This window comes from Callithrix jacchus, chromosome 3, assembly GCF_049354715.1.
Source record: "Callithrix jacchus isolate 240 chromosome 3, calJac240_pri, whole genome shotgun sequence".
NCBI lineage: Eukaryota > Metazoa > Chordata > Mammalia > Primates > Cebidae > Callithrix > Callithrix jacchus.
In genome coordinates, this window is record NC_133504.1 from 88,772,702 (window position 1) to 88,797,806 (window position 25,105).

Consider the following 25,105-nt stretch of genomic DNA (forward strand, 5'->3'; position numbering starts at 1 on the left):
ATTATTTTTGATAGCCTGTTAGACGTGCCAAAGTTAATGGAGGATGAAAGGACTGGTACCAGAATTAGCAGGGATGTAGTCACAGGCTACTGGATTTAATGATTTTGGAAAGAAAAATTGATTTCACACAGCGTGTCACTTTATACTACTTTAGGGATACACCAGCTATTTGATTAATTGAGGAATAACCAATTCAAAGTATATTTGAAGTGTAAATGAGTCACAGTGCTCAGCTGTTTACTTTTCTCTCTTTCTGAGAGATCTGAATTTTCTTCAAGCTGATGATTAAAAGCCGATGAAGACACAGTTGCACACTTTGAATGCACACCTGTTTGATTCGTATTAAACTCAGAAGGGAGGAAAACCCTGAAGTAAATGAGAAGATCATTTCACTTATTTTTTTTCTCCTTCTAATCACTTTATGTGATTTCTTTCCTCTAGCATGTGGCACAGCAGTAGTTGCAATCTATCCCTTAAGAATGAGGCTCAAGAAAATTTCTCATTTGCTTTATGACCTATGAGCACAATCAGAAAGAAGCAGTGCTTGCTAATGAATAGAAGAACTGAGTAGGAAAAAATGTATTAACAGAAAACAATGACTTTAATGAATAAGGGAAGAGGATTAACGTATTAGGAAAATGAGTGAGGCAGAAATATGCCATCACCATCTACACTAAAAGCCCTGTGTCACTTCTGTCTTCTCTCTTTAGCCACCTTTATTCTCTATCTTTGGCCCAGTCTTCTAACTGATATTCTTAGGTCCAGCCTTCCTCTTCAATTATATTGTATACCAGTGCTTTTCAAATTTTAATGTGCAAACAAATTGCTTGGGCTCTTGCTACTGTACAGGTTTAGATTCTGTGGGTCTGGGATGGGGGCCTGAGATTCTGCATTTCTAGTAGGCTCCCAGGTAAAGCCCATGCTTCTGGTCCTTGACCGCTCTTTGAGCAGCAAGGATCTACAAAACTCTGACACACAAATTTTCTCTAAAACACTGATTTTAACCATGTAACTCTCTCATTCAAACCCTTTAAATGACTTTCAGTGTCTACAATTAAACACAGTTTCCTTAGCGTGGCACTCAAGGTCTTTCTAATATGACCACAACCTGCCCTTCTGGGCATATCCTATACTCTCCCATCTCCAGGCTTCGTTTTTGTTATTTCTTCTTTGTGAAACGCCTTTGTCTTTGGAAATTCTACCAGTGCCTCAAGGTGTATTTAAAATGCCACATCCTCAATGTTGGCTATTCTAACCTTCTCCCACTCAATAAGATGTGAGCTGTCTTTCAAACTCTTCCTCTCGTACCTGTTTTACTTTTTTTTTTTTTTAACTTGTTTCTTACAAAAGGACAGATGTTTTACCTCTTTCTTATTTTGTGGCATCTTCAGGCTCATATTATTGCTGTTAATATCGAGATTTCACCCTGTTCACATACAGAATTGTGAGTTATGTAAGAGTAGGGACTGTTCCTTGTCTTTTTATTTGCCCCAAGTGCAGGTGCAGAGCACAGAGTATGTATCTAACAAATACTTCAGTTAAACTGAACTTTGTGGAGAACATTCTCTCCATAGTCGTTCCTACTCTTGCAAATTTGCAGCATCTCTGAAATCCTTCAGAATAGCTCACAGATCCTGATTTTTTGCTACTTTATTCATTCATCAATTTATCCATTTACTCATAAATATGAGGGTTCTTTTTGTGTCAATGCAGTGCCATGGTCTGAAAATATTGAAGTAAAACAACAGTTTTTTACCCCTAAGCTCTGATGATTCCCCCTCCCCACATTTATGTCCTGCTCCCCAACTTTTATGTATCCTAACTTCAACTCCCAAATATAAATTACATAAGTAATAATTCTGGCTGGATGCGGTGGCTCACGCCTGTAATCCCAGCATTTGGGAGGCTGAGGCAGATCACTTCAGGTCAGGAGTTCAAGACCAGCCTGGCAACATGGTGAAACCTGTCTCTACTAAAAATAAAAAAAATTAGCCAGGCCTGCTGGCAGATGCCTATAATCCCAGCTACTCTGGAGGCTGAGGCACAAGAATCTCTTGAACCCAGGAGGTGGAGGCTTCAGTGAGCTGAGATCACACCACTGCACTCCAGCCTGGGTGACATAGTGAGTCCATCAAAATAAATAAAAATAAAAATATATAAGCAATAATTCATACATATTATTAAAAAACCAAAACTCTTCTTGAAAATTCGTATAACTGTCCTGGGCCCAAGCATCGTTAACCTCAGAATATGGACTTCCATGAATCCTGAGAGACTTTCTGCTGAATCTGGACTTTGGATTCATTTTCCTCCCCAAAGGATTTAAAAACCTTTAAAGCCTTGACCATTTGCTACATTTCTCAGCCCTGCCAGTACTCATTTTTCAGCCTTGCATCAGGTCTCAAACTGTTGTTTCTACTGATCTAGACTCCCTGAAGGTAGGGCACTTCAACATATTTTTAAAACTTGCCCCTTCATTTCTTCTGTCCTCTTCTGTCTTTGCTATTTGTTTCATTCCCCTTACCCTACCCTGATTTCCAGCCTAAATCCCTATACTTTACCAAATGCAGAATGAATAAAACATTTTTTAAAAACTTCTAATTTTGTATCTATCATAAAGATTCAATCAAGAATAAACCACAACAAGAAGGTGTGATGCAAAATGTGTGACAGGGAAATGTCCATGAGTCTAATTGTCTAAATTAACTAAAAGAGACAAAAAAAATATATCATGGTTATTTAGTTGCAGGCAACAGAAGCCAACTCTGGTAACAAGCAAAAAGGGAAGGGGAAGGATGCAAGGGCTGCTCAGAGAATAGATAATATAATAAATATTAACAGCAATAACGTGGGACTGAAGATACCACATGGTAAGAAAGAGGTAAAACATCTGTCCTTTCTCAAGAAACCAGTTTTTTAAAAAAAGTAAAACAGGTATGACAGGAAGAGTTTGAAGGAGAACAAATGTCTTATTGAGTAGGAGAAGGTTAGAACAGCCCACATTGATTCTGGTTCTTCTTGAACCCTGGCGGTTCAGCTTTTCTTCCACTGATTTTTATCAGTGGAAGCCAAAGAACTTTAACTGATACAAGAGACAGTTGCAATAGCAGGTGCTCAGTAGACGCTTGCTTTTTATCCATGTGGTTTATCAGATGTGAACAGATGAGTTTTTACTCCATCACAGCTCTAAAAGATTTACTGAGAAAAACATCCTTAAAGAAAAGGCTGTCAAAGAAAATTCTAATGGCAATATTTATTAATAATACTTAAAAGATCAAACTCCATAGCTGGTAAGATAAAGCAAAGGGGAAGTAAAGAAACTTTTGCTGGGATGTTTTAGCTTGATATATTTATGTCAGCATACAAATGAGTGATTCAACTTACTAGTTACTGAGGAATATTACAAAGCAAAAGCAGTGTGGTTCTGGTGTAGGAATAGATAAATGGAACAGAGAGAGAGCTCAGAAATAGATCTGTGTGCATATGGGAATTTGATATACAATAAATGTGATAAAAAATGGAAAAGAATGCCTTGTTTGGAATATAGTATTGGGGAAACTGGCTTATCATCTGGAGAAAAAGCTGGACTTTTACATTACACTATACAAAGATGAACTCTAAATGAATTAAAGACTTAAATGAGACAGGTGAATATTCAGAACCAGTAGAATAAAATAAAGAATATCTTTGTGAAGTTTCTTAAACCATTGAAGTACAAACAATAAGTGAAAAATTGATGATTTAGCTACATTAATGTTAAGGCATTTTTGTTCAGCAAAAGATACCAAAAACAAAGTTAACAGACAAGGAGAAGATAGTTGCAGCATCAAAAACAAACAGAGGATAATATTTAGATCAGTGCTGTCCACTAGAAATAAAATGTGTGTCACATAGGTAATTTAAAATTTTTAGTCACATTAAAAAGTAAAACCATTCTGGCCAGGCATAGTGGCTCATGCCTGTAATCCTAACACTTCAGGAGGCTGAGGTGGGTGGATTGCTTGGGCTCAGTTCAAGACCAGCCTAGGCAACATGGTGAAACCTTGTCTCTACAAAAAATACACACACACACACACACACACACGCACACAAAATTAGCCAGTCATGGTGGTTCACACCTGTAGTCCAAGATACTTGGGTGCACTGAGACTGGAGGATCACTTGAGCCTAAGAGGCAGAGATTGCAGTGAGCTGAGATAGCACCACTGTACTCCAGCCTTGGCAACAGAGTGATAACCTGTCTAAAAAAAAAAAAAAAAGAAAAAGAAAGAAAGAGAGAAATGCATAAAGTCACTGTTGCCGATTTTTATTAGGAAGTTTCAATTTCAACATAAATTGTTGTTCTTGTCTGACTAAATCACAAATAAACTCTTCCTTTTTGGAGTTTAAAATTTAGCTTGTTCATATGTAGTGTGATCTCTGTGAGAAAATATAAATCACATTGTAATTTTGTCTTTGATTATTGAATATTCCTTCCAATTCAGGAACATATTACATTGGAGTTAAAGTACTTTCTAAAAGTTCTTCCACAACTCTATCAATGAGCACAGGCAGAGAACACAAGATTACTAAACTCAGTGTCTTCTGTTTCTTTCAACAGTTCCATAACTTTTCAATGATTTATAACATTAGTGTATAGATACTAAATGACATTGATTGATTGATTGACAGTCTTGCTGTGTCACCCAGATTGGAGTGAAGTGATGCAATCTCAGCTCACTACAACCTCTGTTTTCCAGGTTCAAGTGATTCTTCTGCCTCAGCCTCCTGAGTAGCTGGGATTACAAGCACCTGCCACCACACCTGGCTAATTTTTGTATTTTTAGTAGTGATCAAGTTTCACCATGTTGGCCAGGTTGACCTTGAACACCTGACTTCAGATGACCTGCCTGCCTTGGCCTCCCAAAGTGTGGGATTACAGCTGTGAGCCACCACACATGGGCCTAAATGACTTTTAAGTAATTGTATACCATAACACTTTTCATAGAGTGTGCTTTTAAAAACTCAGCACAAGGATTTTCAACATATATCATACAGTGGAATAAAGCCATAAATGAAATAACCATTGTCTTGTCTTACCATTGTCTGGTCTTGTCCACCACACCTGGCTGACATTGTCCTTTATATCACGTCACACATTTAACGCTACAAACAATTACTTGTAATTTTTTGAATTGTTAACCAATTGATCTTTGACACTGTGTTGTTAGAAAGTTCTTGTAATCTATGGGTCATTGTTTAATGGCTTAGCATTCTTGTCTTACCGTTCCAATAAATACGGATTTTTACCTAACGTAGATGGGCAACCATCTGTCATAATAGGCATGAATTCTTCTTTGATCGTTATAAAAGATGAAAAACTCCATATATTTAGGTACTTTTTTTCTAATTTAATAAAAATTAAGAATTTTGAAAGTACTTTGAGACATAAATATACCCAAAGTATTAATAGACATTGTCATTTTTTTGAGATGGAGTCTCACTCTGTTGCCCAGGCTGGAGTGCAGTGGTACAATCTTGGCTCACTGCAATCTCCACCTGCCTCCCAGGTTCAAGTGATTCTCCTGCTTCAGCCTCCTGAGTAGCTAGGATTGCAGGTGCCTACCATCATGCCTGGCTATTTTTTTTTTTTTTTTTTTGTAGAGGCAGGGTTTCACCATGTTAGCCAGGCTGGTCTCAAACTTGTGACCGAAGGTGACCCACCTGCCTCAGCCTCCCAAAGTGCAGGTAATACACGTGTGAGCCACTGCACTTGGCCAACATTGTCTCTTACATCACATCATCCATTTAAAGCTAAAGAAAAGTACTTGTAATTTTTTGAATTGTTAATCAATTGATCTTTGACACTGTATAGTTAGAAAGTTCTTGTAATCTATGGACCATTGTTTAATGGCTTAGTTGAAGATCGTTCACTTTTTGTAAAATATCTTTAGTCTTTTTCTCACAATTTTCTAGCAAAATTTTTACAACTGAAATAATTTGTTTTACTATCTAATTAAAAATGACTTTCATTTTTCATCCCTCCCTTCCCTCTCCCTCCTTTCCTTCCTTTCTTCTCTTTTTCCCACCCTCCTTTCTTTCTGCAAGAATCCAACACTTTTTTTTATTGAGATAGTCTCACTCAGTCGTCCAGGCTGGAGTGCAATGGCATGATCTCGGCTCACTGCAACCTCAGCCTCCCAGGTTCAAGCGATTCTCCTGCCTCAGTCTCCTGAGTAGCTGGGATTACAGGTGGGCACCACCACAGCTGGCTAATTTTTGTATTTTTGGTAAAGACAGGGTTTCATCATGTTGGTCAGGCTGGTCTCGAACTTCTGACCTCATGATCCACCCACCTTGGCTTCCCAAAGTGCTGGGATTACAGGCATGAACCACTGTGCCTGATCCAACACATTATTTAGTTGGCTAACATTACAAGCTCAGGGTCCAGGTGCCTGACCAACATAACAAAATCCCATCTCTACCAAAAAATACAAAAAACTAACCAGGCGTGGTGGCGCACACCTGTAGTTCCCAGCTACTCAGGAGGCTGAGGCATAAGAATCACTTGAACCTGGGAGGCAGAGGTTTCAGTGAGTCAAGATCATGCCACTGCATTCCAGCCTGGACAACACAGCAAGACTCCATCTCAAAAAAATAAATAAAATAAAATTATAGTCTGGGCATGGTGGCTCATGCCTGTAATCCCAGCACATTGGGAGGCCAAGGCGGTGGATCATGAGGTCAGGAGTTCAAGACCAGCCTGACCAACATGATGAAACCCCATTGCTACTAAAAATATAGAAAAAAAAATTAGCCAGGCATGGTGGCTCATGCCTGTGATCCCAGCTTCTCAGGAGGCTGAGGCAAGAGAATCCCTTGAACCTGGGAAACAGAGGTTGCAGTAAGCTGAGATCACGCCATTGCACTCCAGCCTGGATGACTGAGCAAGACTCTGTCTCAAAAAAAAATTAAAATCTCAGATCCTGTTAAAAACCATTAAGTGTAGCTCAGCATGGTGGCTCACGCCTGTAATCCTAGCACTTTGGGAGGCTGAGGCAGGCAGATCATGAGGTCAGGAGTTTGAGACTAGCCTGACCAACACGGTGAAACCCTACCTCTACTAAAAATACAAAAAAAATTAGCCGGGCGCGGTGGCGCATGCCTGTAGTCTCAGCTACCCAGGAGGCTGAGGCAGGAGAATCGCTTGAACCCAGGAGGCAGAGATTAGAGTGAGCTGAGATCCCACCACTGCACTTCAGCCTGGGTGACAGAGGGAGACTCGTCTCAAAACAAACTAACAAACAACAACAACAACAAAAATTCAGGATTTTTTGGTCGTATATTCAACTCCTATTGTGAACTACAATTTTGATTCTCTTTTGACTTCCAAGAGGAAATTTCATATCAAATTCATTATGTTTTTACTTAAAATGTCTCTTAATATTGTCTAATTTATTGCTGAAAATATTTTTTACACAAAATAGCTTTTTTCGTTTTGCTGTGTTGCAGCAAATTGCAGTTTCCATTCATTGTAGAATTTGTGACGTGCTTTTTTTCAGTCCTTTTTTCTGAATGGCCCATTTGTAGTCCTGGTTTCTGTATCTCTGCTTTATTCTGCATTAGTGGTATGCATTTATTTTATGTTTAAATTTGGTTCACTTTTAAGCTAGAAAATGATTTTATCATAGTTACAATACTAGGTATTGAAATTTAATTTCTTCTCAGACAAAGGAAACTAAGAGAATTACCAGTCAACCTACCTTTAAAGAATGACTAAGGATATTCCTCAAAGGAAATAAAGCAGGCACAGAACTTCAGAACGAAAGAACAATGGAATGAACAAAAATAGGGTAACTATAACAGACTATGTTTTACCTCTTGAGTTTTAAAAATCATGTTTAATGGTTCAAATTTGTTTCCTATTGCTGCTGTAACAAGTAACTGCAAACCCAATGGCTTAAGCAATACAAATAAATTACCTGATAGTTCTAGAGATCAGAAGTACAAAATGAGTCTCACTAGGCTAAAATCAAGGTGTCCGCAGGGCTGCCTGCCTTCTGAAGACTCTAGGGCAGAATCCATTTCCTTGTCTTTCCCATCCTTGAGAGGACATCTGATTTTCTTGGCTAATGGCACTTTTCTTCTATCTTCAAAGCCAGCAATGTTGGTGAGTCCTTCTCATGATCACACTGCTACCTCTCTGGTTTTCTTTTTTGCCTCACTCTCCCTCATTTGTATATGTATTTCAGTATGTATGTATATATGTATATTTGTGTGAGATGGGGTCTTGCTATATTGTCCAGGCTGGCCTGGAACTCCTCAGCTCAAGCAATCCCCTCACCTCATCCTCCCCTGTAGCTGGGACTCTGGGCATAGGACTCGCTGCTCTTCCACTTTTAAGAATCCTTATGACTGTATTGGGTTCCCCTCGATAGTATAGAATAATCTCTCTATTTTAAAGTCAGCTGATTAGCGGCCCTAATTCCACATGCTACCTTACTTCCCCTTTGCCATATAACCTATAACTGTTTTGGGGGATTAGGATGTGGACATCTTTGAGGGTAGCATTATTCTGCCCATCACAGGATTAAAAAATGACAATACCAATCACATGTGGTATTCAATGTATGCAGAGAAAATACTTGAGGCATTACATTTAAGAGGTGGGGAGAAATAAATTGCTAGGGAATTATGCTGAATAGAAAAGGCCACCTAAAGGTTGTATACTATATGGTTTCATTTTTCTAACATTTTGAAATGATGAAATTTTAGAAATGAAGATATATTGCCAGGACAAATGGCTACCAGAGAGTGGGGGTGGGGGAGGCAGGAGGATGTGGTTATGAGAACAACACAGAGGATCTTTGTGTTTTGGAACTGTTGGATATCTTGACTGCAGCATTGGGTACATGACCTACATAGGTGATAACACTGTACAAAAAATACACAAACACATAATAAAAATGAAAAAAGAAACAATATATAAACACACAGAGACACATAAATGAATACTAGTAAAATTAGGACATGTGAATATAATCAGTAGCTTGCATCAGTTTCAATATCCTGTCAATATGTACCCAGAGCCTTTTTATAATTATTTAATAATTTCTGAAGGGATGGGAAGTAATGGATTTAATTTGTACATTATTCTAAGTTTCTCTGCAGACTGTACGATATTTTAGGATATTAGTCATCTTGTTGGTCTAGAATTTTAAAAAGTGGTTGGCAGTGGTAGGAGAGAGGTGGATGTAGGATAAAAGGCATAAGGTGGGCTCCCTGTCATGTTGGAACTGTTCAGCATCTTGACTGTGGCGATGGATACACAAACCTGCACAGAAGATATAAATATATGGAACTTGGCTGGGTGTGGTGGCTCATGCCTGTAATCCAAGCACTTTGGGAGGCCCAAGTGGATGGATCACCTGAGGTCAGGAGTTCGAGACCAGCCTGGCCAACATGGTGAAACTCTGTCTCTACTAAAAATACAAACATGAGCCGGGCATGGTGACACATGCCTGTAATCTCAGTTACTCCATAGGCTGAGGCAGGAGAATAGCTTGAACTTGGGAGGTGGAGATTGCAGTGACCAGAGATTGTGCCACTGCACTCCAGCCTGGGCAACAGAGGGAGATTCTGTCTCAATAAATAAATAAATAAATAACCACAAAAATGTGTATATATATATGGAACTTAGTACATCACATGCACGCAAATGACTCCAATGGGAAACTCTGAATATGATCTGTGGATTGTATCAGTGTCAGTATCCTAGTTATGCTGTTATGATACAGTTTTTTAAAGTTTTACCATTGAGGAAAACTGGAATCAGCATATAAGGAATCTCTCTCTATTATTTATTACAACTGCATGTGAATCTACAGTTATCTCAACAAACATTTCAATTAAAAAGTGAGAGAGTGCAGGGACCTAACAGAAGTAAGGTTTCTACGCCCAATGTGGTAAAATGTCAACGCTGTTAGACTATGATAAACGATGCAAGTATATTGTAATATTGAGGGAAACTTAAGAAAACTATTCCAAGAAATACACTCAAAAAACTATAAAGTCAAAATGTAATTCTAAAACATTTTCAAATGATTCACAGAAGGTTGAGAAAGGGGAAACAAATGAAAAACAAAGGGAAAAAACAGTAAACAAATGATAAAATAGCCAACTTAAGCTCAGCATATCAATCATTACTTTCTATATAACTAATCTAAATATGCCAATTAAAGGGTAGCGATTGGCAGGGTGCATAAATTTGTCATTGATGGTTTAAGTGGATATCGCTATAATTGTTGCTGTTTGCATAAAATATTCAAATAAACACATTACAGTGTTACATAGTTCATAGAAAAAAGTCATTCAAACCATATCAGTCCATTGACACTGGCTACATTAGTGATGTATTTATGTGTAATATAAGAAATAATGTATGAACCTAAAATGTGCACTAGTAAAACAATAACAATATCTTAAAATGATATAACAGTTAAAGTAAAGCATGCATTTACCAAAATGCTGCTTCAATTTTAAATTAAATGGAATGAAATGAAAAATTCATTTCTAGCCACATTTCAAGTGCTCAATAGTTATAAACCCTGTGTAGACATAGAAATCCCATATAGCAAAAACAACCCCAAATTAAAAAAAAAAAATGTATATAGCATGTTAATAGGTAATTCAGTGACAGAGACATTCACTAGTAATCTGAAAGTTAAAAATTCTATATTGGTTCTGAAAACTTTTACCCTTAAGTAATACATATCAATTCAACGCACATTTCCTCCACCAAAGAGGTGTCTTCGTCACAGTTATCATCAAGGGGAAAGTAAATAACCAGGAAGTGCAGTCCTACTCTGTGCTGAGCAAAAGGTCTGGAAATGTTTGGAAAATAGTATTTTTTCTACATAAGCCACATATGAATATTTTTTGTTATATTTGTGAAGTGGAGAATTAAAAGCAATCTAGCTGTCTCTCACCAGGTTGGCACTTTTAATTTATATTAATTATTACTACCATTCATTGAGAGCTTCTTTTGTGACTTACTGTCCTAAGGTGTTGCATTTAAAAAATATTTTATTTTTTGAGATGGAGTTTGACTTTTGTTACCCAGGCTGGAGTACAATTGTGGGATCTCGGATCACTGCAACATCTGCCTCCTCCGCGGTTCAAGTGATTTCCCACCTCAGCCTCCCAAGTAGCTGGAATTACAGTTAATTTTTGCATCTTTAGTAGAGACAGGGTTTCACCATGTTTTTGCCAGGTTAGTCTCGGAACTCCTGGCCTCAGGTGATCCCCTGACCTCAGCCTCCCAAAGTGCTGGGATTACAGGCGCGAGCCACAGCGACTGGCCTGAAAATGTTTTTATTCTTCCCTCCTGCACATTTGACAGTTAGGCTGAATATAGAACTGCAGTAGAAATGCTTTAACTTAAGAATTTTTATTGTTGTTGTTTTAAAGACAGTGTTGCAATTGCCAAACAGATTCTTTCTGTCCACTGCACAGACAAAATCAATTCACTGAGACCACAGCATTGCAGTAGCATTTCATTGACATGAGGCTGGCCCATGCAGGAGAAATAGATCACTAAGTGATCACTCAAATTAGCTACCCTGAAGGCTTGAAGGCTATGGTTTTTATGATCAATTTGGTGGGGGTCTAGGGAGTGGTCCTGCTGATTTGTTGGAGATGAAATCATAGGAGTGTGGAGAATGGTCCTTGTGTACTGAATCAGCTTCTGGGTGAGGTTACAGGATTAGTTGAGTCCTGAGTCATGAGTGTGGGTGGGGATAGTCTGAAAAATATTGCAAAAAATAATAAATAATTTTAGGTTTTACAATAGTGATGTTATCTTGAAGAGCAATTGGAGAACTTACAAATCTGGTGAACTCTGGCCACATGATCCCCCAAGGGATTATAGAAACTACTCCTATATTTTAGCAGAGTTCAGCCTCCTCCCATAATCCTAATCCTGTGGTTTTACATTAGTTTTACAAAGACGGTTTTCAGTCCCTGAGCAAGAAAGGGCTTAGTGTTTATTTTTATTTTATTTTATTTTTTTGAGACAGAGTCTTGCTCTGTCGCCCAGGCTAGATTAGAGTACAATGGCAGGATCTTGGCTCACTACAATCTCCGCCTCCTGGGTTCAAGTGATTCTCCTGCCTCAACCTCCTGAGTGGCTGGGATTACAGGTGTGCCCCACCACACCCAGCTAGTTTTTGTATTTTTAGTAGAGATGGGGTATCACCATGTTGGTCAGGCTGATCTTGAACTCCTGACCTCATAATCTGCCTGCCTCAGCCTCCCAAAGTGCTGGGATTATAGGCAGGAGCCATCACACTTGGCCTCTCTGAGGTTATTAAGAATAGCTTTGTTCAGCCAGGCACGGTGGCCCACTTTGGGAGCCAAGGTGGGTAAATTGCTTGAGCTCAGGAGTTTGACACCAGCCTGGGCAATATGACGAGACCCTGTCTCCACTAAAAATACAGAAGTTGAGGGTAGGGGGATAGGGAAGGGAGTGTATTAAGACAAATACCGAATGCACGAGGGGCTTAAAACCTAGATGATGGTTTGACAGGTGCAGCAAACCACCATGGCACATGTATGCCTATGTAACAAACTTGCCGTCCAGCACATGTATCCCACAACTTAAAGTAAAATTTAAAAAACTATAAAAATTAGCTGGTGGCCAGGTGCAATGGCTCACACCTGTAATCCCAGCACTTTGGGAGGCCTAGGTGGGCACATCACCTGAAGTCAGGAGTTCGAGACCAGCCTGATCAACATGGTGAACCCCCATCTCTACTAAAAATATAAAAATTAGCCAGGTGTGGTGGCAGACACCTGTAATACCAGTTACTCAGGAGGCTGAGGTAGGAGAATTGCTTGAACCCGGGAGGTGGAGGTTGCAGTGAGCCAAGATTCTGCCACTGTGCTCAACCTTAGGCCGTGGAGTGAGACTCCATCTCAAAAAAAAAAAAATTAATTTAATTAAATTTTAAAAACTAGCTGGGCATGATAGTGCCTGCCTGTGGTCCTGGCTAATTAGGAGAGTTAAGTGGGAGTATTGATTGAGCCCAGGAGATCAAAGCCACAGTGAGCCAGGATAGTACCACTGCACTCCAGCCTGGGCAACAGAATGAGACCCTGTCTCAAAGGCAAAAAAAAAAAAAAAGAATAGCTTTGTTGGATGTTTTTTTTTTATTCCTGCATATAATCTCTATTTCCTTCAAGTTGCTTTCTTCTTTATTGGTTTGGTCTTTATCTTTCATATCTGCTCATCCTTTCTTTATGATTAAGAACAAGGGATTTAAATACTAATTGGTTGCTCTGAGTGCTTCTGTGAAGCTTGTTTATTTTGGGTGTCACTGTCAAGTGATCTGGATAGGCTCTTTGTTGGTGAACTTCTCATGTCAATATTTAAAAAATCTTCCCTCCTGGCAGGGCACAATGGCTCATGCCTGTAATCCCAGCACTCTGGGAGGCCCAGGTGGGTGGACCACTTGAGGCCAGAAGTTCGAGACCAGCCTGGCCAACATGACAAAACCCCATCTCTACTAAAAATACAAAAATTAGCCAAGTGTCATGGTGTACACCTGTAATCCCAGCTACTCCAGAGGCTGAGGCAGGAGAATTGCTTGAACCTGGGAGCCAGAAGCTACAGTGAGTGGAGATTGTGCCACTGTGCTCCAGCCTAGGCAACAGAGGAAGACTCCATCTCAAAAAAAAAAATAAAAAAGAAAATAATGACACAAAAACCAAAAAAAGCTTTCCTCCTACTTTGGCATTTTTGGCAGAAAACATTATTCCAATCTTCTTATTAAAGGGAAATGACCAGGCTTCTGACATTCTGGAAGCCAAGTGGAGGAAGAGATGAAAAGTTTTAGCATTCCATATGCATTCAGTCATGCAATCTCTCTGTGTTTGGTCTGATGATACATCTTTAATTGTATCTTGTGTCCTACATTTCAGAGGCCTTCTGCTGTGCTTACTCCTAAGAATAAATCATTATAAGCAGGTGAGGAAAGGGCAATGTGAGTAAAGATATAGAGGTTTAACCCAATGGAACAGCTTTCACTCAATCTTTATTTTAGCTCCTTCATTATTTTGGACTCCCCTCTACACCAGTGGTAGGGGTATATGGCACTGCCCTCTACATCAATGGTAGGGTTCAAGCCATTCTCCTGCCCCATCTGCCTGAGTAGCTGGGATTGCAGGTGCCTGCCACCATACCTGGCTTATTTATGTATTTTTAGTAGAGATGGGGTTTCACTGTGTTGCCCAGGCTGGTCTCGAGCTCCTGACCTCAAGTGATCTGCCCACCTCTGACTCACAAAGTGCTGGGATTAGTATGAGCCACCTCGCCTGGCCTTTTTTTTTTTTTTTTCCCAGTTTTTTTTTAGTTTCTTCTTTTTTTTATTTTTGGATTCTTTTTCATGTGAATTGTGCCTTTTAAAGAAAATCACTTTATTCAAGTTTTAGTGGAATTTTGCAGGGGAGCAAAATTAGATGTGTGGTTTAGTCTATGATCTTAACCCAGAAAACCATTTAGATCTACTTTTGCTTATCTTAAAACGAGCGAAACAGAAGTTTGAGGATACTGAGAAAAAGACCAAAGCATTCTTCTGTCTCCTTTACTTTTTGTCCATGACAATGTGAAACCATATTTAGATCAAACAAGTGTTCTTTTAGGCCCTGTGCTTTTGAGAAAAATAGTTTTGAAAGTTTGAGCAATCTGAGCAAACTTGGCCCTTGGAGCTAACCCAAAGGAATTTTCTATGACCCATGACCAAACTTTATGGACACAGAAGCTGGTTACTTAAAGAACAGACCTCTCCTAGGTCAGAAATGATAGGTTCCACTGAGTGTGTGTGAAAACAACACTATTTCATTTGACAGAATTTCAATATCTAGGTTTTTCTCTAATAAACACATTAAACAACAAGCTTAACTTTTGTGTTATTTATTACACAATTACAGGTGATATTTACTGAAATATGGATGAATTGTCTGCTAGGAAATTTGACTGAGGACTAAGTATAAAGTACAATAAACAGAAAGTTAGAAAACACGAATCCCATTCATTTCCTATTTAAAAATGAGAAAAAGGAATTATTAATTGTATTATAATAGTTACAGATGCTTCAGGACTATAAACTGGGAATTTTGCCAAGGGTCTCTCAGATCAACCTTAACATTCATTCACCATTCATTCATTTATTCATTCACTCACCCAAATATGCTTCTTGATCCTCTGAATGTGCGAGGCTCTGAACTGGTTACTGGACCTCTCTCTACCTGTGAACAAGGCAGACACTGCCCCGGTTTTCTTGGAACCTGTGCTCTGGCAGAACGGACAAGCATGAATCAAGTAATTGCAACATGATTTCCTGTGGTAAGAATATAAGAGAGGGGTACTTGCCTTCATCTCAGGTATAATGTTTGAGCTGAGTCCTGAGAGAGGAGTAGGAGATGTTCATTAGGCAAAAAGCAGGCACAGGATGGGGGGCCTGGAAATCTGCCAGACCTAAGTCACAGAACAGTCAGGGTAAATATCCAGAGATGGTCCTTGAGACAGGCACAGACTGAGAGAACGAGAGGACTGGGCAGGAAGCAAAGTCCACATCATGATTAGCTGAATGCTTCTTCAGGAAGACAAGAACTCCTCACAGCGGACACACAGGGCAGAGAAATTTACCTGCCCAGCAGTTTGAACAGTCACCCAGCTTCAACACGACGAAACAAGCCAATGGAAACATTTTACTCAGGACAAGTTTTCAAAAAGTATAAATGCATTTTTAAACGGTTTAGACTTTTATTTGAATGCAAAATAAAGTCTCTAACTGGTGAATGAGAACAAGATTTATTAAGAGTACCCAAATACCATCTATTATGTTATTTGCTAATGTATTTATGCCCTCCCTCAACCCCCGTGTTTTTGTTTTATTTTGTTTTAATCACAATTCAGTGTTAAAAAGATAAAGCTGTTTAAACATTCACTGTTGCTCAAAAGCTGAGAGCATGTGCTGTCCCAGATCATGAGGTTAGTGGTGCTTATTTCAATATTAAATAAAAGGATTCATTTTCATTGAAGCAAGCAGGGAATTAAGCTTACAACTTCAATTACCAATAATTAATTCCCCACACTGCAAGCCATGCAGTTTGCATTTAAACTCCCAATGCCCCAAGGATAACAGAAATCTATTTTGATCACTTTTTATTTTTATCATTTAAAGAGTACATCTTATTTCAATTAGGCACATATATTTCCAGATTATAAGAGAGAACAAATATCCCTTCTAAAAAAACCAGGGAGTTGTGGGGATGGGGGGACAGAGGACTTTTAAGCATGACAAAGAAATTTCTAGGATCTTTGCTTTCTCTTGCTTTTATTGAGAGAGCTTCTAATATTGTCGAGAATTAGCTACTTCATATCCATGAAGCTATTATTTACAGTCAGATGAATAATTTCCCTAAATTCATTTTTCCTTATGCATTAAGCTATTCTTTGCTGGCTTTTCATTATTTAAAAGAAAGAAAGCAATTGAGCACAGGAGGTAAAATTAAGTCCTGTTCCAAAGCCAACCCCACCAACTCTGGAAGCAAGCATAAGGATGAGAAGGACTCTTCAGAGAGGAAGGCTTGACCTAGCGATGGCTAAGGGACACTGAGTTCATCAGGATCTTGCACATTCTTTTGACGAATTCTGAGCAACAGAAAGGAGCCAGCAGGGTGTCACCAAAGCAAGGACACAATCAGAGCTGGAGTTCTTAGAGATAAAAAGAGATGCTTGGAATTAGTTTTCACAAGAAAGAGGCAGACCTGTGTGGCATATAGAAAATAAGTTCTAGGAAGGCTCTTCTTTCAAGTTTTAAAGACATTAGGTTTCTTCCAGCCTGTAAGTGCTAACATTGCCCCAAATAAATCTCATATTCATAACACAATTGACCATGTTACAGTAAAATCTTATTTAAGTGGAACTTAATTAAATGAAACCATAAATTAACTGCAATTAGCTTTTACACTTGGCTTTTGGGAAAAATAAGGAAATCATAAAAAAATGCAGTATCGGTCATTTAATAAAAAGTAATAGTTACAAAGGCAAGTTCTAAGGTCGGTACATATTCATTCTAATCTTCAGTCCATAGCTGTACAATATCCAAACATATCCAGAATCTTGATCTCAGTACCCTACAAGATGTTTAATATGGGCAATAATATACTTTGTTTGTTTGTTTTTGTTTTTGTTTTTTATATGGTGTCTCCCTCTGTCCCCCAGGCTGGAATGCAGTGTTGTGATCTCAGCTAACTGCAGCATCTGCCTCCCGGGTTCAAGCGATTCTTGTGTCTCAGCTGCCTGAGTAGCTGGGATTACAGGCCTGTGCTCCAGCTAATTTTTGTATTTCTAGTAGAGACGGGGTTTCACCATGTTGGCCAACCTTGTTTCAAACCCCTAGCTTCTAGGGATCCACTCGCCTCAGCCTCCCAAAGTGCTGGGATTAGAGGTGTGATGCACCACCCCCAGCTGCTATATTTTTGAAGATTCTATTAAAAAGAGCTGAGGGCTGGGTGTGTGGCTCACTCTTGTAATCCCAGCACTTTGGGAGGCCAAGGTAGGTGGAACACTTGAGGCCAGGAGTTCAAGACCAGCCTGACCAACATGGTGAAACCCCATCTCTACTAAAAATACAAAATTAGCCAGCGTAGTGGGGGGTGCCTGTAATCCCAGCTGCTTGGGAGGCTGAGGCAGGAGAATTGCTTGAACTTGGGAGGTGGAGGTTGCAGTGAGCTGAGATCACGCCACTGCACTCCAGCCTAGGCAACAGAGCGAGACTCAGTCTCAAAAAAAGCAGGGGGTGGGTGTAGAGGCAGAAAGTATTTTTTGCCTAAGTGAATCTAATAATTACAAATTTTAACAGCTGTTCAACTATAATTTAAGCATTCTGAATAATCAACTTAATCCAACATTATATAAAAACTTATACATTAAAAGAGAGCCACCTAATAAAATTTAACCAAAAATTTCCAAATGCAAAGAGAAATGGAAAGGCTTTGCTGATATTAGTATACAAAACAGAAACAAAAACAGATTTTATGTCCTGAAGGTGGAGAGTTACTTCTACTTAAATCATTTATTTAAGGAGCTGGGTCACTGGCTCTGTGTCTGTATACTTGATACACTGTTGTTAAGACAGCCAAATATTTCCACCCTAGGAAATCAAATCTAAATAGCATAATAAGCAATACCTTTTCACAAGACACTTTAAAGAAAGTGTTTCTTTTTTTAATGCAGAGTTTTTGTTAATGAATCATTCTATCAGAAAAATCAGGAGAAGATGTATTTTGCTGTGGAATGAAAAGTGACAATACGACATTAATTTCTTGATTTCCGCCTTCAAATCTTTCAAGATCACACCTTCGGCAATAAAGGTAAGTCAGTCCCGCATCTAGACACTTTATTACTTCCTGCCCCATCCCATCTATAAGACTCTACCCTCTCTCTTCACTGAAGGCTTTGGCTCCTGTCAATGGTCTACTGAAGTTTTTAGCACAGACAAGCAAATTCTACTCAGGAACTTTATTGTGGTACCATACAAATGTTAAGTTTCCAAGCACAATGGGTGTTATTAGCCCAAAATATCCCTCCTGGACCACACAGCTCTAAGAGCCATCCCCTTGTCATAGATAGCCAAGGGGGAACAAAGAGAAGAGAGGTTCAAATTGGCTTAGAAAGATAGGCCAACCCCAGGAGGTCTGGGACAAGAAGCAGTTAATGCCTGATGGATTTACTATGACACAGCTGTTCCTGCCTGGGAAGAGGGCAAGGAACACTCGTACCCACTTTCTAAGATTCTGTAAATGACAAACTCCTGAAGGCAACAGCCTACCACCAGCTAAAAACATCTGTGGAAACTGGAAACAGACTAGATTGGAATGACACTGAGATCTGCATTGCTTTCTGTTTGGAACCAGAGGCTGGCCTCAAGGTTCAATAGTCAGCCAAAGCACGGAGATGGGCTATTTTTCACAAGGAAAAGAGACACGGTTTGTGGCTGTTGTCTGTCACTCAGGCATGTTTGAGTTGTTTTTCCACTAGAGGTATGATGGTCTCATACTCCCTTACTCTGTGCTCTGGTTACCAAACTAAGGTTTCTGAGGTGACTACCTAGTTAGGGTGCAGACTTTGGTAGTGCAAGAGGGAGAATGTTGATTGCTTTTTGAGGAAATAAACCTCTGCTTGGGCCCTCAATAGCGTCAAGCTCAATTGAACTAACTCAATATTTAGTGTTGTCTTCATTTGTTTCATAGAAACCTGAAATTGAAAACAAGTTTGATTATGAAATAAAAAAACACAGCTGAGCGCGGTGGCTCACGACTGTAATACCAGCACTTTGGGAGGCCGAGGTAGGTGGACCATGAGGTCAGGAGTTCAAGACCAGCCTGGCCAAGATGGTGAAACCCCGGCTCTACTAAAAATACAAAAATTAGCCGGGTGCGATGGCAGATGCCTATAACCCCAGCTACTTGGTAGGCTGAGGCAGGAGAATAGTTTGAACCCGGGAGGCAGAGGTTGCAGTGAGCCAAGATAGTGCCACTGTACTTCAGCCCGGAGGATAGAGCAAGACTCTGTCTCAACAACAACAGCAACAAAATCCCCCCCAAAACAATAGATATTCACTTGTTTCCCAAAAAGTAACAAATTTTACAAACTTTTTTTGTTTTCTTTTCATCATCACCGTTTCCTAAGCTGCTAGCATTCCTGGGTGGGTTGACAGAATAAATCAAATGGCTGGGCCATCGATTCCCTGTTGAGGGAATTTTGTTTAAATTTGTGGTGTTTGAAATTCAACACTTCTTAAAATGGTTTATAGGTTTCTTCTTAATGTGTTCTTTACCCTGTCATGTTTTCTTTGTTACTCTTTGTTGGACCGTTATTCTCTTGCAGTCCAGTGAATGAACACTAAGAAATGAAAGTTTACAGAGGTCAAGTGACTTGTCCATGGCCGCACAGCTAATGACATAACTGAGGCTTGAATTTATAGTGCTTATTTGTTAGTTCAGGCAGGATTATTTTCTGTTACCAAGCTACTTCTGAGACTATAAATAGTTGTAGTAGTTAAGATGGATTCTTTTCTGCTTAATAATGAATTTAAAAAATAAAGAAATGTCTCTTTTATCTCTTTTTCCAGGATCTTCAGTACAAGAATAAACTCTATTAATGTGCTTAGCATAATGAATGATAGGATTTCTTGGCTTTATATCTGCCCTAATGCCTCCATTTTCATTAACAACAGTCCCTCCCAAAGGGTTAAAAGTAGTTTCTTAGGTTTGCAACAAATATGATTCAAGGATTGAAAAGTAAGGCTTGTGAAGGAGAACAAGGGATGATCTAGTGGTTTTCAAGAATTCAGAAAGTCATGGGAAGGATAAGGTATTCCTCTCCATTTTCAAAAAGAAGAACTTTCAAGTAAATGGTTTCTAATTATAGCTGCAATAGAATCAGATTTTATTTTAAAATATTACTTGTGTCCACCTATAGGAATAAAGGAAATCATGTTTAAGAAAGAACACCATAGAGGCCGGGCGTGGTGGCTCACGCCTGTAATCTCAGCACTTGGGAGGCCGAGGCGGGTGGATCACGAGATCAAGAGATCGAGACCATCCTGGCCAACATGGTGAAACCTGGCTCTACTAAAAATACAAAAAACTTAGCTGGGCGTGGTGGCATGTGCCTGTAGTCCCAGCTACTTGGGATGCTGAGGCAGGAAAATTGCTTGAACCCGGGAGGTGGAGGTTGCAGTGAACTGAGGTCGTGCCACTGCACTCCAGCCTGGTGCCTGGTGACTGAGTGAGACTTGTCTCAAAAAAGAAAGAAAGAAAGAAAGAAAGAAAGAAAGAAAGAAAGAAAGAAAGAAAGAAAGAAAGAAAGAAAGAAAGAGAAAGAAAGAAAGAAAGAGAAAGAAAGAAAGAAAGAGAGAAAGAAAGGGAGAGAGAAAGAGAGAGAGAGAGAAAGGAAGGAAGGAAGGAAGGAAGGAAGGAAGGAAGGAAGGAAGGAAGGAAGGAAGGAAGGAAGAACACCATAGAAACAGTTTCTCCCATGTGGGAGCGAATGTTGGTGTGCATAGATAAAACAGTTCACACATCTTGCCTCAAAAATACTGCACCTCTCCCAATATCCAGAAGTTGTGAGGATGCATGGTTTTTACACAGTGAAAAGGAGAAAAGCCAAGTAGGGCTGAGTAGGGCAGGTAAAGGTAGACTCATTTAAAAACTAAATTTAGAGCTATCCTCTGCAGAGGAGTATCTTGATGCCTTGTTGAACAATCCTGTGACTTTTGCCCTTTATTTTTAATTTGATGGAGTCATAGGTCATATAACATCAACTCTTATTGCATAGAGGTCCAAAGAGATAAAGTGACTTAACATTTCTTAAGATTATAAAATTAGCTAATAGCCAAACACAGCCTTGAACTCAGACCTCTCATTTGCTTACTCCAAAACTCTTCTCCCTTTACCATGCAGACTATATTAATCATTCCAGCTTCTAAGACAGATGTTATTCCCCTCTGCATCAGGCAAAACAATGGCCCCCCAAAGTGTCTATGTCCTAATCTCTGGAACCTGTGAATATGTTTCATTGCATGGCAAAGAGGAATCAGGGTTGGAGATGAACTGAGTTTGCTAATCAGCTGACCTTAAAATAGGGAGACTATCCTGGATGATCAGGATGAGTCCAGTGAAATCACAGGAGTCTTGAAATATGGGAGAAGGAGGTAGAAGATTCGGCATCAGAGTGATGTAAGAAATCTTGACTGGCCATTGCTGGCTTTGACAATGGCATGGCACCAGCAGCAAAGGAATGTGGGCAGTCTCTAGGATCCAGAAAAGTCAAGAAAATGGATTCTCCCTGAAAGGTCCTAGAAAGGAAGTGCCCTGCCAACACCTTGGTATTAGCCCAGTGAGACCCATTTTAGACTTCTAATCTTAAGTACTGGAAGAGAATATATTTGTGTTGTTTAAACCACTGGATTTATGAAAATATGCTACAGCAACAATAAATAACCAATACACTTTCAAAAAAGTATCTTAAAAAAAACCACATGATAGCAAAACTCAGTAATACATGTTACTATTTTTTTTTCTTAATAGATCATTTTTTTTCCATAGGTTTTTGGGGAACAGGTTATATTTGGTTATATGAGTAAATTCTTTAGTGGTGGTTTGTGGGATTTTTGTGCACTCATCACCCAAGCAGTAAACACTGAACCCAGTTTGTAGCCTTTATCCCTTACCCCCTTCCCTCCCTTTCTCCCCAAGTCCCCAAAGTCCATTGTATCATTCTTATGCCTTTGCATCCTCATAGCTTAGCTCCCACTTCTGAGTGAGAACATATGATATTTGGTTTTCCATTCCTGAGTTGCTTCACTTAGAATAATAGTCTCCAATTCCATTCAGGTTCCTGTGAATGCCATTAATTCATTCCTTTTTATGGCTGAGTAGTATTCCATCTATTTATATACCACATTTTCTTTATCTACTTGTGGATTAATTGGCACCTGATAGGTCATTTTAAGGACTTCACATCATATTTTTATTTTATTTATTTATTTTTAGTTTTTGGAGACGGGGTCTGTCTCTATCACCCAGGCTGGAATGCAGTGGCTTGATTATGGCTCACTGCAACCTCCGCCTCAGCCTCCCAAGTAGTTGAGACTACAGGTGTGCACCACCTGGCTAATTTTTGTATTTTTTTGTAGAGACGGGGTGTTTCCATATGGCCCAAGATGGTCTTGAACTCTTGAGCTCAAGCAATCTACCCATCTCAGCCTTCCAGAATGCTGGGATTAGAGGCATGAGCCACTCTGCTTGGCCCATCCTACTATTTTTTTTTTCTTTTTTGCACTCAGAAAATGATTCGGTTCCAATGCACATCCTACTATTTTTAAAAAGTAGCTATTATTCCTTTGGGGTCTGATCTTTGCCAGGTTGTAGCAAATAACAACAAATATCCAAGGAGAAAACCTAGTACATATCAAGAACTATTCTAGATGTTAGATATATTAACTGTTTTAGCCCTTGTCAGAGTGTTATGAGATGGGCTCTATTATCATCCTAACTTTACGGAGAAGGCGACTGAGGCACAGAGAAGTGGTGCAGCTTGCACAAGCCCACAAAGCTGAAAAGTTCCAGAACTGGGATTGAACCCAGACAGTCTGGCTCTGGAGTCTGAACACTGCGATGCTCTTCTACTTCTCTCAAATGGTAGCAGCCAAATACATAGCATCTTTACCAAGCGTAGGCAGAGATGATCTTGTTTTTTACCCAGGAGATAAATAAAATTGCTTATGGAAATATATTTTTTTCTAACCCACAGATTTTCCTTTGAAATATTTTTAGCTTTTTCCTGTAAGCTTCTCATACCGCTACTTAAACTTTTCTCTCTCACTAGCACCAAGACTGTTTTCATATATAAATCACCAACAATTTCATAGTCTTGCAGATATTTATTATTCAAGAGCTGATCAACATGTCTGTGGTTTTCCATCTCAGTTGTCTCTGTACTTTTTGTGTCTTGCCCACTGTAGATCCCATGAACCCATCTACCAGTCTACATGCAGTGAAGGACAGAGTAGGTGAAAATAGTATCTGCAGACTTAGTTACTTGTTAATAACAGCTCTGGCAAAAGAGGTGGTTTGTTTGTGGTTGCCTACCACTGATTTTTTTCCCCATTTTATTTCTTAATGAAATGTAAGCTCTTTGTAGTCCTATGATTTTTATATTTAGACATTCTTTTAAGTCTCATTTCTAACAAAGGTTTATTAATTTGATTCAGTCATGCTAAACCACACTCTCCAAGATCACAGACGATCAAGAATTGGCTTTAGTAATTTTTTTTTCCATTTCTAGACACAGAAAACCAAAACAAATAGTTAAAATTAGTTTGTTCTTCAAAGTTGGCTTCCAGTTTTAAATATGCTTCCATTTATGCTATAGACCAGGAGTGGTAATAGATTAGTAGTGACTCATGGATCAGCAGAGAATGTCCAAAGTATTTCTGAAATATTTTCCACTTTGTGGAAAAATATGGACTCAGTGGAAAAGAGATTGACGACCTCTTAGCAGATGTAGATGTTCATTAGTAGACATAGATGTATGTTTTGGAGGTGAGCTGGGTATTGCAGCTCCCGCACACTTGCCATCCCTGCCATAGAAAGTTAAGCATTACTTCACCTTCAATCCCTACTGAGCACCTGTGTGGAGGAACTCGGTACAGGTGGCATCATTTGTTTCAACAGTACCATTTTTCTGGATCTTCAAAGTTTTCAAGAACAAATAAAGGAAACCACATAGAAGATATTATGTGATTCTCTAAAATGTAACCAAAATGAATTGAATTAGGATAAAATTAAATACAGGGAGTTTTGGGCTTCAAATAATATTTTACCAACTCGAAGGATTGTTAGATAATGCAGAAAGTCATCGGGAGCTGGTTTAACCTTTCTTTTTAAAGATAACAGTAGCCGCTTGAGTTCTTTTTATTTGTACAGCCCTCTGTTAAGTGACTTTAAACAATTTATTTAACTCTCATGCAAACCTGGGCGGTGGGTATTTTCAACTCCCAGTTTGCAGAAGAGAAACTGAGGCTAGTGAGGTTAAGTAACTTTCATTTGGGTTTGTGGAAAAGCAGGCAGGATGTCAATTGAGGACTGCCTGAAATGGATCTCAGAGGAGTCTCTCAGGAAGGCCTCAGTGGAAGGTTGCCTTCTACACAGGAAACGGACTGGATAGATGCCTTGTGAATGTCACCTTCAGCCCAGAGGAAATTTAACCTGTTTTATATTATCCCCATTCAAAAGAGGAAGAGCCACCAAAATAGAAATGTTTGAAGTCACTGAGGGATTAGACAAAGCCAGATCTCTGAAACATCTACCTCCCAGGATTGCGTGAAGATGGAGCAACCAGGCTTTCTCAGTTCCTTTTATCTCTCTTTCTAGGTCAGTCCCTGCGGGGTTTCAATCCTATCAGTTACTCTTCTCTACATCACCTATCAATTATTTGCTGTTTTGCTCTGGGGTTGTGATGTTTAAAAGAAGATACAAGTCAAGTGGTGAGATT

At 39.3% G+C, this 25,105-nt stretch overlaps 1 protein-coding gene and 1 long non-coding RNA gene across 4 annotated transcripts in view; one reads left to right on the forward strand and one right to left on the reverse strand.

Annotated features, from left to right (window-relative positions):
- Positions 1-15,574, reverse strand: part of RPL34 (ribosomal protein L34) — a 45,507-nt gene extending 29,933 nt beyond the window's left edge. Inside the window, exon 1 of the mRNA XM_003732452.5 lies at positions 15,221-15,574. The gene's annotated coding sequence lies outside the window, so the exon portion shown is untranslated. The remainder of the gene's footprint in view (positions 1-15,220) is intronic.
- The window catches only part of LOC103791908 (uncharacterized), a 107,783-nt gene that overhangs the window by 21,314 nt on the left and 61,364 nt on the right, over positions 1-25,105 (forward strand). For 2 of the 3 annotated variants that reach the window (XR_008480122.2, XR_004740741.3), the window contains exons 2-5: positions 7,708-7,832; positions 18,281-18,417; positions 19,297-19,392; positions 24,985-25,097. This is a non-coding gene — a long non-coding RNA (uncharacterized LOC103791908). The remainder of the gene's footprint in view (positions 1-7,707; positions 7,833-18,280; positions 18,418-19,296; positions 19,393-24,984; positions 25,098-25,105) is intronic. The other variant, XR_008480123.2, reaches the window with a different exon arrangement.